The sequence below is a fragment of the Loxodonta africana genome, chromosome 11 (genome assembly GCF_030014295.1).
Source record: "Loxodonta africana isolate mLoxAfr1 chromosome 11, mLoxAfr1.hap2, whole genome shotgun sequence".
NCBI lineage: Eukaryota > Metazoa > Chordata > Mammalia > Proboscidea > Elephantidae > Loxodonta > Loxodonta africana.
In genome coordinates this window covers 20,803,107-20,819,124 of record NC_087352.1, presented here as the reverse complement: position 1 = coordinate 20,819,124, position 16,018 = coordinate 20,803,107, and the positions used below count along the sequence as shown (strand labels likewise).

Sequence of the window (16,018 nt, the reverse complement as noted above, 5' to 3'; positions counted from 1 at the left end):
AGGGCAAAAGTGGTTAACTTTGAGGTCTTTTATGCGGCACTTTAGCTGTGACTCTGAAGCCCTTCATCTCTTTCTTTCACCACTTTGTCTGGCAAAAGTAGGACCAACCAACCAGCTTCCCTATACTTCTCATTCTGACCAAATTGTAGAAAAGTATCAAAACGTGATCATACAGAGCCTCGCTTCACACCAATACTTCACTTATTGGCAGTGATATTTTGCATATTAATATTGCCACCTCACAGCATGGATTAGTAGCACCCTCTTTACTACTGTAGGTAGAGACATAAGCACCTTTAAGACTAGTCAGACTTGAGAACCAATTTAGAAAACTTATCCTTATGATTTTGTTCCTCCAGAACCACTCTTGGTACGAAGATCTCAACCTCTCTAGGAATAAGAAAAATACAAAAGAAATAAAAACAGAAAAATATATGACCATGAAGACTGTTAAAAGTGATGACATTTGATAACACTGTAATAGAAACAAATGGAAAAAGTGGGAACACTGGATGCTTTTTCATATCACATGTCAGACACTCTTCTACATGCCTTAAATACGTTAACTAATTTCATCTCCACAATAACTGTATAAGACAGGCATCATTATCATCATCACTATTTTATAAACAAGAGAACTCGAATGTACAATACTTATAAATGGTGTGTGCAAGGTCATAGAGCTACTCCCTACTTCCAAATCTGTACTCAAATACCAGTTCATTGAGAGTCATTTGACACCTGTGCATTGCTTCCGTTTTACAAGCATGTCTAGGTTTAATTCCTAAATAGCCCTGGACCACCTCAAGGCTAAGTCCATGGGGTTACATGTGTTTGTCTCTTATTTCCACTGAATTTGCTTGGTCTATTCCTACAGGGGTCTATGAGGGACTGCAGTGCAATGAATCACTTTTATATGGCCTTTCTTGCCATGGCCTTGTAACTTACTTCAAATGATTGGGTGGGACTATGCAAGTAAGGTACTAGTGGCCCACCAAGAGGATTGGATGGCTTGCTAAATAATGCAGATAAGGTGCATGGCATCCTTATGAGGGTGGGACAATGCAAATAATGTGTACGGACCCTAATGAGGGATTGGTCAGTTTTGCCTTCCTGCTAGGCTTAAAATGAGCCATCCCAAAGGCAGAAAGGTAGGACCTCACTATCACTAAGAAGAGATGGGAGTAGAGAGCATTCTTTAAACAACTGGTTCCTGCACTGAGAAATTCTTACACCCAGGAGACAGCTGTAACGCCGGAGATGGCACAAGACAGCAAGAAGCATGGGCAAACACAGCAGAAAATAGGCAGGAGCAGAACGAAGAGATGGGCAGGAGATGACCCGATGGTATAAAAACGGGATGAGAGCAGCATCTGACCTCCACTTACTTCACAAGGGAGAAGTAGAATCAAGATTAATAATAGCCCAAGGCTGATTCCTATGGGGCAGAGGTCAGATACGGCTCCTCTCTCCTCCATCTTTACCATTTCTGACACCACCCATCCCTCCCCCACTGGACTCTCTACTTCTCTGGTGGGTTCAATAATTCATTGCAATGGCCATACAGAACTCACAGACAATATTCACAGTTATGGGGCTCATTAGGGAAGTAATAGGTTACAATTCAGATTCAGGAATGCTTAGGATACAGTTCTTCGATCAGGACAGCCTCTTCTCAGCCACGCCCACAGACATACCTCTCTCTAGCCCCTCAGTCCCTGCCATGCGTGGACAGGTGTTACAAAGCTCTGTCAATAAGTGCCCCGAAGTACCGCATTCAATCAGTAAGCCTCAGCCTGAAGGCACTCAGCTCTAGCTCCAGAGGTTGGCAAACGTAGCTGCACCAAGCACCCAGACGCACTGTACGCCTGTCCAAAGGCACTGAGCTTTCTCACTCCGTGGGCCAGCAAGCCCACCACGCTGTCTCCTGCTGGTCTCTCCTGGCCATTTCTCTGCCACCAGTTCTTATTATCTCCACTGTTATGCCTTTCTCTCTCTCTCAGTCTCCTAGTTCCAGGAGCTTCTCAGTGCAGGGATCCAAATGACGCACTTCACTCCTGCCCTTTCTTCCTTGTTTGCGGTGAGATCCTCTCTGTGTTTGGGAATTGGCTCTCTTTTAAGCCTAGTGGGATGGTAAAACTGACCAATCCCCTTGGTGGGCCACAATTACCTTATTTTCACAGTCCCACCCAATCATTTGGGTGGGAGTTAAAATACCAATGCAGGAAAGTCCACACAAAAGCAATCCACCACACCACAGGTGGGCTTCCCAGGCCACAGAGCAAAGAAGCTAAGCATCTTCGGGCAGGAGGCCTGCTGGTGGAGTGGGTGCCTCTGGGATCTAGGCTCGCTAACCCACAAAGTGAGAGAACTGAGCTCCTTCAGGCAGAAGGCTTACTGGCATAGTTGGTTACACCAGCCACTTGTTGGTGGAGCGAGGCTTGCTGACCCATGGAGCTAGAGAACTGAGTGCCTTTGGGCTGAGGCGTACTGGTGGAATGGGGTGCCTCTGGGCACTTATCAGTAGAGCTAAAAGAGCTTTGTAACACTTGCCCAAACAGGGCAGAGGCCAGGCCAAGCGGCTAAGAGCCAGAGAGATACCCGCCTGTGGCATAGCTGAGAAGAGGCTGTTCTGATTGAAGAACTGTATCCTGAGTGTTCCTGAACCTGTAAATTGTAACCCCATAACTGTGAGTATGGTCTGTGAGTTCTGTGTGGCCATTGCAATGATTTATTGAACCCAGCAGAGAAGTAGAGTGCAATAAGAGGGACAGTTGGTATTAGGATTGGTAAAAAAGGCTGCACGGTGGAGGCATGTCTGACCTAAACCTCACAGGAGTCAGTCTTGGGCCGCTGATCTTGATTTTCCTTCCTCCTTGTAAAGTTACATGAGGAGGTCTGATGCCCCTGCCACACCAATTTTACAAGGGGATACCTGTATCTCTATTTGTAGAGATATATATAGAAAATCCCAAAAAGTTCACTAGAAAACCTTTAGAGCTAATAGAGGAATTCAGCAAAGTTGCAGGTTACAAGGTCAACAAACAAAAATCAGCTGGGTTTCTATACACCAGCAATGAGAAATCTGAAAGGGAAATTAGTGAAGCAATTCAATTTACAGTAGCACCTAAGAGAATAAAATACCTAGGAATAAACCCAACTAGGGACGTGAAGGACTTATACAATGAAAACTCTAAAACACTGCTGAAAGACATTAAAGAAGACTTAAATAAATGGAAAGATGTTCATGGATTGAAAAACTTAATATTGTTAAGATGTCAACACTAACCAAAGCAATCTACAAATTCAACACAATCCTGATCAAAATTTCAAGGGCCTCCTTTACAGAAATAGAAGAACCAATCCTCAACTTTATATGGAATGGCAAGAGGCCCCGAATAGCTAAAACAATATTGAAAGAGTAGAACATAGTAGGAGGATTCACACTTCCTGACTTTAAAACATACTATACAGCTATACTAATCAAAACAGCCTGGTACTGGTGTAACAATAGACACATTAAAAAAAAAAAAACAAAACTCATTGCCATCAAGTCAATTTCAACTCGTAGCAACCCTAAAGAACTACAGAATAGAGTTCAGAATCCAAAAATAAACCCACACATCTATGGTCAACTGCTTTTTGACAAGGGTGCTTAGTCCATCTGATGGGAAAAGAAGAATCTCTTCAAATAAATAGTGCTGGGAAAACTGGATTTCCAAAAGCAGAAAAATGATACAGGATCAATGCCCCACACCATACACAAAAACAAATTCAAAATTGATTAAAGACCTAAATGCACAAACTAAAACCATAAAATTTTTAGGACAACAAGCAGGGGCAATACTGTCAGGCCTAGGTTTCAATAATGGATTATCTAATATGATAACAAAAGCACACACACAAAAAAGCAAATAACTCAGATCTCATAAAAATTAAAAAATTTTGTCCATCACAAGACTTTAACAAAAAAGTGAAAAGACAAGCTACTGACTGGGAAAGTATCATAGAAAACCATATATCCAACAAGGCTCTAATAATCAAAATATATATAAGACTTCAACAAATTAACAACAAAAAGACAAACAACCTGATCATAAAATGGGTAAAGGACTTGAATAGACTTTTCACCAAAGAAGACATTCAAATGGCCACCGAGCACATGAAAAGATACTCAGCATCATTAGCCATCAGAGATACGAATCAAAACCACAATGAGGTACCATTTCATGCCCATTAGGATGGGTAGGAGCCTTGGTGGTGTAGTGGTTAAAGAGCTCGGCTGCTAACCAAAGGGTCGGCAGTTTGAATCCACCAGCTGCTCCTTGGAAACTCTATGGGGCAGTACTACTCTGTCCTAGAGTGTTGCTATGAGTCAAAACTGACTCAAAGGCAATGGGTTTTAACAGAGAATGGGTAAGAATAAAAAAAAAAAATAACAAATGTTGGCGAGGATGTAGAATGACTACAGCCTTTATCCATTGCTGGTGGGAATGCAAAATGGTACAGCCATTGTGGAAAACAGTGTGGCGATTCCTCAAAAAACAAAAATAAAACTACCATAAGACCCAGCAATTCCGTTCCTGGGTACATACCCAAAAGCAGTCAGTTTATGATAATGAGAGAGGAACAACTCAGAAAAGGAGGGTGAGAATGGTTGCACGCCTCAAAGAATATAATCAATGTCACTGGATTATACATGAAGAAACAGCTGACTTGGTTATGTTTTGCTGTGTATATTCTCAACAACAAAATTAAAAAAAAACCGGACATATCATTTAAATTATAATGATCCTCTCGTGTTGCCCACAGCAATATTAAATGCAAGTTGAGAGCTAATGTAACCCACAGGACCCTCCAGTCACATATCGTGTTCAATGTCAATAATTTAGTGTTAATCCCATGAGCAATAAAGTCCTGATCCTATGTAGCCGGATGTTGAAGTAAGAGTAGAAATTCATTTCTCTCCAGTTCCTACTCTTCCAAATTTATACTTTTGAGATTAACTGAATGGATATTTTACAAGCACTTATAAATACATCAAGGAACAAAGGAAAGCACAAAATCAACCAAAAGTTACCTGTGCCTTGATCATTTTCTCTTGTTCTTGTGACGTGGCCCGCAACTGGGATGCTGTGTCTTTGTGTGTTCCGGACGAACACTAAATTTCTGTTCAGAAACCTCAATCTCCCGTGAAAGGTGTCCCCAGAAGTGACAATCCCCAAATCCTGCAACCTCTTCTTCCTTCCTTCATTGCATCTCTTGCTGCTGGGGAGTCAGGATCTCTGGGCTGAAGGGAAAATTCAATGTGAGTGGTACATTTCCCCTAGGCTCAGTTGATGTCACTGCTCATGTCATTCTTAACACAATGCCTCCAATACTGTTGAATATCCCTTTATTTGATGCCCCAAAATATTTTACATCCATGGGCAATAGAAACCCCATCCTGGACTGGAAGGCAATTGGAATCAGCAAGTGGACCTGTTGGTATGCTCACCTGAGGTGGCCAATCGAGTCCATGAAATGAGCAGCAATGTAGCGATAGGCTGAATCTAGACATCCCTCTTGTACCCTCTGAGGCACAAACTGCCAATAAGGACTGTTCTGTCTCCAGCAAGAAAGGCAGAGGTTGCAGATGACGATGAGGCAGATTCCCTGGGTAGGGGGAAGAGGGGAGGCCCTGCACATAGCTGGCAAGTTGATTATATTGGAACAATAACTCCCATGGCATCAGGGGGCTACAAATGGGTCCTCACAGGAACATTTATTCTGGACTGGGCTTTGCATATCCTGTGAGAAATGCAAATGCCAAAAACACCATTAAGGGATTGGAACATAAGATACTGTAACGATTTGGGACATCAAGTTATATTTCATCAGACACCCCTGCCACACCATTCTTACAACCACCTAACTCTATGTACCGTTGACAAATTACTGCAAAGTCTGAGTTCTGTGAGACTTTGCAGTAATTTGTCAAACCCAAATAGGGGAGGGAAGAGTGCTGAGAGGGGGGAGAGTGGCTAATGTCAAAGATCAAGTCGTACAACAGCTTGCAGAATGTGGAAATTTCAGATATATTTGACCTCCGCCTCACAGGAATTGGTTTTGGACTGATTCTTATATTTGAAGTTATTTGTACATTTGCACATTAAATAAATAAATTTAGAAAACTTAAAGGGAAGAGCCCTGAAACTACTAAAAGCTTGTTCTTTGAAAAGACCAATAAAATATAAACATTCGCTGTGGTGCAGTGAATTACTCAATATGGCCCTTTTAGCCATGCATTGTAATCCCCACACAGTAACTGGGTGGGACTATGCAAATAAGGTGATTGTGGCCCACCAAGGGGAATGGACAGCTTGCTAACAATGCAAATAAGGTGCATGGAACACTTGCAGAGGTGGGACCAAGCACATAAGGTATATGGACTCCTAACGAGGGGACTGGTCAGTTTGCCATCCCACTAGGCTTAAAATGAGCCATCCCAGAACCAGGAAGTGGGGGACTTCAGTACCACCAAGAAGAAGAGACGGTAGAAGACCACATCCTTTGAACCTGAGGTTCATGCGGATAGATAGAATCTCCTAGACTCAGAAGTCAAAGAGAAAGAGCTGCAACACTGGAGACAATGCCAGACAGCAAGAAGCAGTGACACAGATATGGTGGTAGTAGAACTACAAGGCCAGATCAAGACAGCGCTGGGGGCTTCCTGGACAACTGAACAAGGTGGCTACAGTAGGCATGCCAATCCATGGAGCAAAAGAGCTGACTGTCTTTAGGCAGGAGGCTTCCTGGAGGAGTAGGGTGCCCCCAAGCACTTAATGACAGAGCTAAAGAGCTTTGTAACACTTGCCAGATCAGGGCAGAGGCCAGGCCAAGGGGACCGAGGGCCAGATAGAGGCCTGCCTGTGGGCACTGCTGAGAAGAAGCTACCCTGACTGAAGAACTGTATCCTGAATTGTTCCCTCATCCAGAATTGTAATCTGTTACTTCCCTAATCATTTCCTGTGGTGCTATGACTCAAAATGAGAAGAAACAGCTAAAAACATCCATTAATATTTGGAACATGGAATGTACGAAGTATGAATCTAGGAAAATTGGAAGTCTTCAAAAATGAAATTGATCCCATAAAGATCAATATCTAGGCATCAGTGGGCTAAAATGGACAGGTATTGGCCATTCTGAATCCGACAATCATACGGTCTACTATGCTGGGAATGACAAATTGAAGAGAAACATTTCCAGACCTAATCTGAAGTACAACGCTGTCAGTGATAGGATAATATCCATATGCCTACAAGGAAGACCAGTTAATATGACTACTATTCAAATTTAAACACCAACCACTAACACCAAAGATGAGGAAATTGAAGATTTTTACCAACTTTTGCGGTATGGAATTGATCAAAATGATCAAACAAGCAATCAAGATCCATTGATAATTACTGGTGATTGGAATGTGGAAGCCGGAAACAAAGAAGAATCAGTAGTTGGAAAACATAGCTTCGGTGACAGAAATGATGCCAGAGATCACACGATAGAATTTTGGAAGACCAAAGATGTCTTCATTGCAAATACATTTTTTCAACAACATAAATGGCAACTATACACGTGGACCTTGTCAGACAGAATACACAGAAATCATATCAACTACATCTGGGGAAAGAGATGATGGAGAAGCTCAATATCATCAGTCAGAACAAGGCCAGGGGCCAACTGTGGAACAGACCACCAACTGCTCATAGGCAAGTTCAAGTTGAAGCTGAAGAAAATTAGAACAAGTCCACAAGAGCCAAAATATGACCTTGAGTATACCTACCTGAATTCAGAGGCCATCTCAAGAACAGATTTGACGCACTGAACACTTATGACCAAAGGCCAGATGAGGTGTGGAATGACATCAAGGATGTCATACATGAAGACAGCAAAAGGTCACTAAAAAAAACAGGAAAGAAAAAAAAGCCCAAAATAGATGTCAGAAGAGACTGTGAAACTTGCACTTGAATGTAGGTAGCTGCAGTGAATGGAAGAAATGAAGTAAAAGGGCTGAACAGAATTCAAACGGCAGCTTGAAAAGACAAAGTAAATTATTATAATGAAATGTGCAAAGACTTGGAGTTAGAAAACCAAAACGGAAGAACACGCTCAGCATTTCTCAAGCTGAAAGAGCTGAAGAGAAAATTCAAGCCTCAAGTTTCAATACTGAAGGATTCCACAGGGAAAATACTGAACAGTGCAAGAAACATCCAAAGAAGATAGAAGGAATACACAGAGTCATGTACAAAAAAGAACTGGTCAACATTCAACCATTTCAGGAGGTGGCATATGATCAAGAGCCAATGGTACTGAAGGAAGAAGTCCAAGCTGTATTGAAGGGAATGATGAAAAACAAGGCTCCAGAAATTGATGAATACCAATTAGATGTTTCAACAAATGGATGAAGTGCTGGAGGTGCTCACTCATCTATGCCAAGAAATTTGGAAGAAAGACAGCCTCCTCGTCTGACCCACAGAACAAGACAGCTGAGTGTCCTGAAGCTGGAGGCTTCCTGGCAGACTGGGGCACCCTCAGGCAATAACCAGTGCAGCTAAAGAGCTTTGTTTAACACTTGCCCAAGCAGGGCAGAGCTCAGGCTGAGGGGTTGAAGGGCCAAGAGGCCGAGGACCAGATAGAGGCCTACTGCAGACATGGCTGAGAAGAGGCTGTCCTGAGCAGAAAACTGTATCCTGAGTTATTCCTGGTCCTGAATTGTAACCTGTTACTTTCCTAATAAACCCTGTAACTGTGAGTATGGTCTGTGAGTTCTGTGTGGCCACTGCAACAAATTATCAAACCCAGCAGAAGAGTAAAGAGTGCCCTGGGAGGTACAGCTGGTATCAAAATTGATAAAAAGTTTGGAGAAAGGAGGTATGTCTGACTTCCATCTCACAGGAATCAGCTCTTGACTGATGTTGTCAACCTTGATTCTCCCTCCTTCCTCTTGTGAAGTTAGACAAGGAGGTGTCACGAGGCCCTGAAGCCATTTTTTACATTCATATTGAGAGGGATCAAAAGAGAAGTGTCACAAATAAAAAAAAATATTAATGGGAGAAATGACCTAGATGAAACAGTTTTTATTCTTGAAATAAACCTACAAACCTCTTTATTTCATTAAACTTGAAATCTTGGATGCATTTATAATTTTATGATTTTTTTTAATCCTGAAAAGGCAATATAGCAAATGCATTTTATGAGTGGGCAACAAGACAAAGACATTGTAGTAAAGACTACCAACCTACTAATCGCTTTGTACGGAAGAGCTGAGCCAACAGCATCATGATAAGCATAAGGTATAAACATTACACAGGAGGACTGAAAATTAAGGTTATTTTCAAACAATACGATCATCTACATGGAAAAAAGAGATTCAAGGGCTTGCCTATTTAAAAGTGAAAATACTCCCCCCAAAAATCTCCAAACACATTTTTACGCACATCCAAAAAAAAAACCCAAATTTGTTCCTCTCAAGTAGATTCTGACTCATAGTGACCCTACAGGACAGACTAGAACTGCTCCCATAGGGTTTCCAAGGCTGTAATCTTTACGGAAGCCGACTGCTTCAAGAGTGTTTGTATCACACACACGGATCAACCTAACCCCCGTATTAATAAGAAACCTGGACCAGACCCTATAAAGTCTACCCTGCCGGCTCCAACTTAATTCAGCCCCATATTAAATGCCGAACCTGAACCAGACACCGCAGTCATCGTAAATACGACCTCCACCCCTTATAAGCAGAGTGATCCGCAAAGACCCCGTACCCTGACAGTTGGGACAGCCTCAATCGTTGTACAAAGGCGCGCCCCTCCTGACTAACCACAAAAGCACCGACTCTCACCTACTTGCCCCCAAAACCCCCACTCCGGCACACTTCTCAGGAACTCCATGGGTCCTCACTACCCCACCTCCACAAGTCCCCCTCGCCTTGTTCCAAGAACAAAACAACATACTGACCTGTTTTTCTCCTGTACCACGAAGACTTCCGAAAAGTTGCCCTTGGTTCCATGAACAGCTTCTTCTCGACCTGTCGCGCTGAATCCTCGTACACCTACGGTGGCCGGCGAGAGTCAAAAAGTTTGGAGGCGCGTGAACAACAGCATTTCCGGTATTGCCTTAGGAAGTAACATATGTGCGCCCAACGTTACCTGTTTCCCTGGAAATGGCCATACTCGGATCCCTGCCATTCAATAGGCACAGTGGCTGTTTTCGAGGCAGTAGGCAAGGACCGAAGGAGTCTTTGTTGTGCAGAGGTTAAGCACTCATCTGCTAACTGAAAGTTCCGTGGCATCAACTCACCAGCGGCTCTGTGGGAGAAAGATGTGGCAGTCAGCTTCCGTAAAAATATATAGCCTTGAAAACCCTATGGAGAAGTTTTACTCTGTCCTTTGTCGCTATGGAAACCCTCCTGGCATAGTAGTAAAGAGCTACTGCTGCTAGCCAAAAGGTCAGCAGTTCGAATCCTCCAGGCCCTCCTTGGAAACCCTATGGGGCGGTTCTACTCTGTGGTGTAGGGTCGCTATGAGTTGGAATTGCCCCTGGGGAAACTTTTTCTTTTTTAATGTCTGTATGAGTCGGAATTGACAACCGGTTTTGTTTGTTTGTTAATACAGGATCATGATGAGTCCAGTCAGAATCAAGTCGTGGGCAACGGGTTTGGTTCTTTTGTTTTAGGCAAGTATTGCCTAGAGGACAGGAAGACACTGAAACTGTCCATTTTCCTGGATCCTCTACCCTTGCAAAAATGGATAGATTTTCAGAGACTCGAGCTTCAGAAGGAAATCATGGAAAGTATCAAATTGCTTTAAGCGTGCTGGGCAGAAAAAATAATATGGCCCCACCGTGAAACAATGTATTTAAAAAGAAAAAACAAATTGGAAATGGACAAGTAGGAGTTCAGGTGTCTGTACAGTACTTTATACTTCTCTGCTGGCTTGGACATACTCCTGGGAAGAGAAAAGACAAAAAACCTTGTAAACTGAGCACCAAGAAAATATTGTGACAGAAATCAGTTTTTAGGAAGTGGCTTTAAGGCTTTAAGAAAAAGGTTTGGAGAAACTGGTATTGTATGACAGTAGTCACCAAAGGCAGGGCAAAAAAGAAGGTGGAATGAGCCTAGGATATATTTGGAGTGGGGCATAGGGAAAAGGCAACTAAAGGTGAGGTCAGTAAAAGGCAAGTTGATAGCCAGGCCTTTCTTCCTAGTCTGTCTTAGTAAGGCTGCTCTGATGAAACTGGTTCAGCATCACAGAAATATACAAGCCTCCACCGACTCAGGTGGAGATGCAATGGTGAGAATCAAACCCCATCTCTTGCAAGGAAGATGAGAATTCTACCACCGAATCACCGTTGCCCTCAACGTACTTCATTGCATTTTTCAGCCAGCAGTCATTAAACACAAACAAGAATGAAAAATATGGATATTATCTTGAATATACAGTATGAGAGTGGGATGAGAAAAGGTCATAGGATCAACTCAAAACACAATCCATGTGTCGTCCTCACACTTGGCACCACTTCCTGTTCATGCTATCTCGGATGTGACATTGAATCTGTCCTCATTGCTTTACTTCATTGCTCTCACAATTAGTACTTAATTTGCCACCTTACTGGCCCCAGCAAGTGAGTCTGCAACCCAAGGATTAGCAAAAAGATTAATTATGATATATGGGATATCCTTGGCTCAGTGCATGACAATACTTGTTTTCATAAAGCTACAGATTTATGATAAAGGTCAGACACCCCTACTGTGGGGGCAGTGTCTGACCTCTAACTTCACAAGGGGGAAGGAGGATTAAGATCAACAGCCCAAGGCTGATTCCTACTAGCCAGAGGTCAAACTTGCCTCCTTTCTCCACCATCTTTACCAATTTTGCCACCAACCATGCCTCCCATGGCACTCTCTACTTCTCTGCTGGGTTTGATAATTCATTGCGATGGCCACGCAAAACTCACAGGCAATACTCATGATAATGGGGTTTATTGGGGAAGTAAAAGATTACAATTCAGATTCAGGAATGCACAGGATACAATTCTTCCATCAGGACAGCCTCTTCACAGCTGTGCTCACAGGCACACCTCTCTACCCCTCCACCTCTGCCCTGATCAGGCAAGTATTACAAAGTTCTTTTAGCTGTGCCAGTAAGTGCCCAGAGGCGCTCAGCTTTCTTGCTGTAAGAGCTGAGAAGCCCACTGCGCTGTCTCCTGCCAGTCTGTCCTGCTGCCATTTCTCTGCCACCATTTCTTGCCATCTTCAGGGTTACAGCTCACTCTCTCTCTCCTGGGTCCAGGAGCTTCTCAGTGCGGGGATCTCGGTCCAAAGATGCATTCTCTGCTCCTGGTTGTTCTTCCTTGGTGTTGGTAGCATCCTCTCCTTCCATCTCTGGAATGGCTCACTTCAAGCCTAGCAGAATGGCAAAACTGACCAATTCCTTTGGTGGGCCACAATTACCCTATCACACAGTCCCACCCAATCACTTGGGTGGGAGTTACAAGACCGTGGTGAGAAAGGCCACACAAAAACAACGCATCGCACCACACCAATAATCTCAATTTCTTCTCTTCTCACTAGGACTAATAAAAAGAATAATAACTTCATTAATTGCCTTTTTGCCAGGTGCTGTTCTAACTACTTTCCACAACCACTCTATGAGGCAGATAATTATTTAAAAAAATAAAATGGAGATACAGGTAAGTAACTTACTCAAGGTCATACACCTGAGTTGTGGCAGGAACTGAGGCCATGGAGACAGGTGCAGGGTGATCTTTACTAGGACCATGAGGATCCTGGGTGTGGAAGCAGGGACTTTGTGTACCAGGCATACATATCCACTGGGACTCCTTCACCTGGGATGTCAATGTTTGAGAGGTGAGTTGAGCACTTGGTCTGTAGGGCTCAGGGCAGGCCTGGCCATGCCATCCTGGGACCCTAACTGATTAGTTCAGGAAATAGAATGATTTGACTTCGTGTAATCTCGCATCAAGATTCACATAACTTCCGAAGAATCAGAATCAGAATAAGCACAAAGCTGATCCCTGTGACGTGGAGGTCAAACATACCTCCACTCTCCAGCTTCTTTACCATTTCTGACAACAGCCGTTCCCTCCAGAGAACTTTATACTTCTCTGCTGGCTTGGATAATTCCTCGCAATAGCCATACAGAACACACAGAGCATATTCTCAGTTACGTAGTTTCTTGGGGAAGTAATAGGAACAACCAGGAATCAGGATCAGGAAGCACATAAAACCAAAAACCAAACCCACCGCTGTCGTGTCGATTCTGACTCATAGCAACCATATAGGATAGAGTAGAACTGCCCCATAGCGTTTCCAAAGAGAATCTGGTAGATTCAAACTGCCAGCCTTTTGGTTAGCGGCTGAACTCTTAACCACCATGACACCAGCGTTTCCCACGAAGCAGATAGACAGGTTGAAAGGCTCCCCTGGGGTGGAGAGAGCATCCCTCCCTTCATCAATGTAGGACAGCTGTCACGCAGGACAGCTCTCCCAACTGCTCTCAGCCGCACACAGAAACAGGCCCTTCTCAACCGTGCATTGTGACCTCTGGCAGGATTCCTTTGAGCCCCCTCTGGACAGGTTTCCTCTTTGCCTCCTCAGGACAGGCCTTCTCTCAGCCCCACCTTGGCAATTTCAAGAGGATTGCCTCCTCTTGGCAATTAGGCCTGGCTCCCTGTAAGTCTTAGGGTTATAGCTCTCGGCAGAGCTGGGGCATCAGCCATTGCCAATGGCAGGCCAGCTTGGTCCCACACTGCTGTTTGATTGGATATCCATCTGCATGGCCCCAGAGTGCAGCTGCTACCCATTTACTAGGCACCTAGCTCTCTTGGCAACCTGTTTCCAGGAGATGCCCGGCTATGCTCCATTGGCTGACTTGCCCACCATCACTCTCTGCCAATCTCATGGTTCCCACCACTGGTATGACTTTTGCCCTTTCTCTGCTGCTCAGCTCTGCTGCGTGTGCTGCTGTTTCTCTGCTGATGGGCCCCCTTCTTCACCTCTTCTCTCCTGAATTTGATAATTCATTGCAATGGTCACATAGGACTCACATAGAATACTCACACTTATGGGGTTTATTAGGGAAGTGACATATTTATTCAATCAGTAGTTGGAAAATATGGCCTTGGTGATAGAAACGATGCTGGAGATCGCATGGTAGAATTTTGGAAGACCAACGACTTCATCGCAAATACCTTTTTTCAACAACATAAATGGTGACTATACACATGGGCTTCACCAGATAGAAAACACAGGAATCAAATTGACTGCATCTGTGGAAAGAGACAATAGAAAAGCTCAATATCATCAGCCAGAACAAACCAGGGATGACTGCAGAACAGACCATCAACTGCTCATATGCAAGTTCAAGTTGGAGCTGAAGAAAATTAGAACAAGTCCATGAGAACCAAAGCATGACTGTCACGGATTGAATTGTGTCCCCTCCGAAAATATGTGTTGACTTGTTTAGGCCATGATTCCCAGTATTGCACAGTTGTCTTCCATTTTGTGACGGTAGTTTTATGTTAAAGAGGATTAGGATGGGATTGTAACACCACCCTTACCCAGGTCACATCCCTGATCCAATGTAAAGGGAGCTTCCCTGGGGTGTGGCCTGCACCACTTTTTCTCTCTCAAGAGATAAAAAGGAAGGGCAAGCGAGCAGAGAGGGGGACCTCATACCACCAAGAAAACAGTGCTGGGAGCAGAGCGCATCCTTTGGACCCAGGGTTCCTGTGTGAAGAAGCTCCTAGTCCAGGGGAAGATCAATGAGAAGGACCTTCCTCCAGAGCTGACAGAGAGAGAAAGCCTCCCCTGGAGCTGACACTCTGAATTTGGACTTCTAGCCCGCTAGACCGTGAGAAAATAAATTTCTCTTTGTTAAAGCTATCCACTCATGGTTTTTTCGGTTATAGCAGCACTAGATAACTAAAACAATGACCTTGGTATTTCCCACCTGAATTCAGAGGCCATCTTAAGAATAGATTTAGTGCATTAAACACTAATGACTGAAGATCAGAAGAGTTCTGGAATGATATCAAGGACATCATACATGAAGAAAGCAAGAGATCAGTAAAAAGGCAGGAAAGAAAGAAAAGACCAGAATGGATGTCAGAGGAGACTCTGAAACTTGCTTTTGAATGTCAAGTAGCTAAAGCAAATGAAAGCAATGATGAAGTAAAAGAGCTGAACAGAAGATTTCAAAAGGCGGTTCTAGAAGACAAAGTAAAGTATTATAATGACATATGCAAAGACCTGGAGTTAGAAAACTAAATGGGAAGGACATGCTCAGCACTTCTCAAGCTGAAAGAACTGAAGAAAAAATTCAGGCCTCAAGTTGCAATATTGTAGGAGTCTATGGGCAAAATACTGAACGATGCAGGAAGCATCAAAACAAGATGGAAGGAATACACAGAGTCACTGTACCAAAAAGAATTGGTCGACTTTCGATCATTTCAGGAGGTAGCATACGATCAAGAACCGATGGTACTGAAGAAAGAAGTCCAAGCTGCACTGAATGCATTGGCAAAAAACAAGGCTCCAGGAATTGACAGAATACCAATTGAGATGTTTCAACAAACAGATGCAGGGAGGGAGTTGCCCACTAGCCTATGCCAAGAAATTTGGAAGTCAGCTACCTTACCAACCAACTGGAAGAGATCCATATTTATGCCTATTCCAAAGAAAGGTGATCCAACAGAGTGTGGAAATTATTGAACAATATCATTAATATCACACTCAAGCAAAATTCTGCTGAAGATCATTCAAAAGTGGTTGCAGCAGCACATCAACAGGGACTGCCAGAAATGCAAGCTTGATTCAGAAGAGGACATGAAACGAGGGATATCATTGCTGATGTCAGATGGATCCTGGGTGAAAGCACAGAATAACAGAAAGATGTTTAACTGTGTTTCATTGACTATGTGGATCATAACAAGTTATGGATAACATTGCAAAGGATGG

At 43.4% G+C, this 16,018-nt stretch overlaps 1 protein-coding gene across 5 annotated transcripts in view; it reads right to left on the bottom strand.

Annotated features, from left to right (window-relative positions):
- Positions 1 to 10,324, bottom strand: part of LOC100675448 (zinc finger protein 613-like) — a 228,307-nt gene extending 217,983 nt beyond the window's left edge. For 2 of the 5 annotated variants that reach the window (XR_010323394.1, XM_064294157.1), the window contains exons 1-2: positions 9,997 to 10,128; positions 5,081 to 5,290 (exon numbers count right to left, since the gene is read on the bottom strand). The gene's annotated coding sequence lies outside the window, so the exon portion shown is untranslated. Of the gene's footprint in view, positions 1 to 5,080; positions 5,291 to 9,996 lie in introns of all 5 variants that reach the window. The other 3 variants (XR_010323393.1, XM_064294165.1, XM_064294166.1) reach the window with 3 other exon arrangements.
- Between the last annotated feature and the right edge of the window lie 5,694 nt (positions 10,325 to 16,018).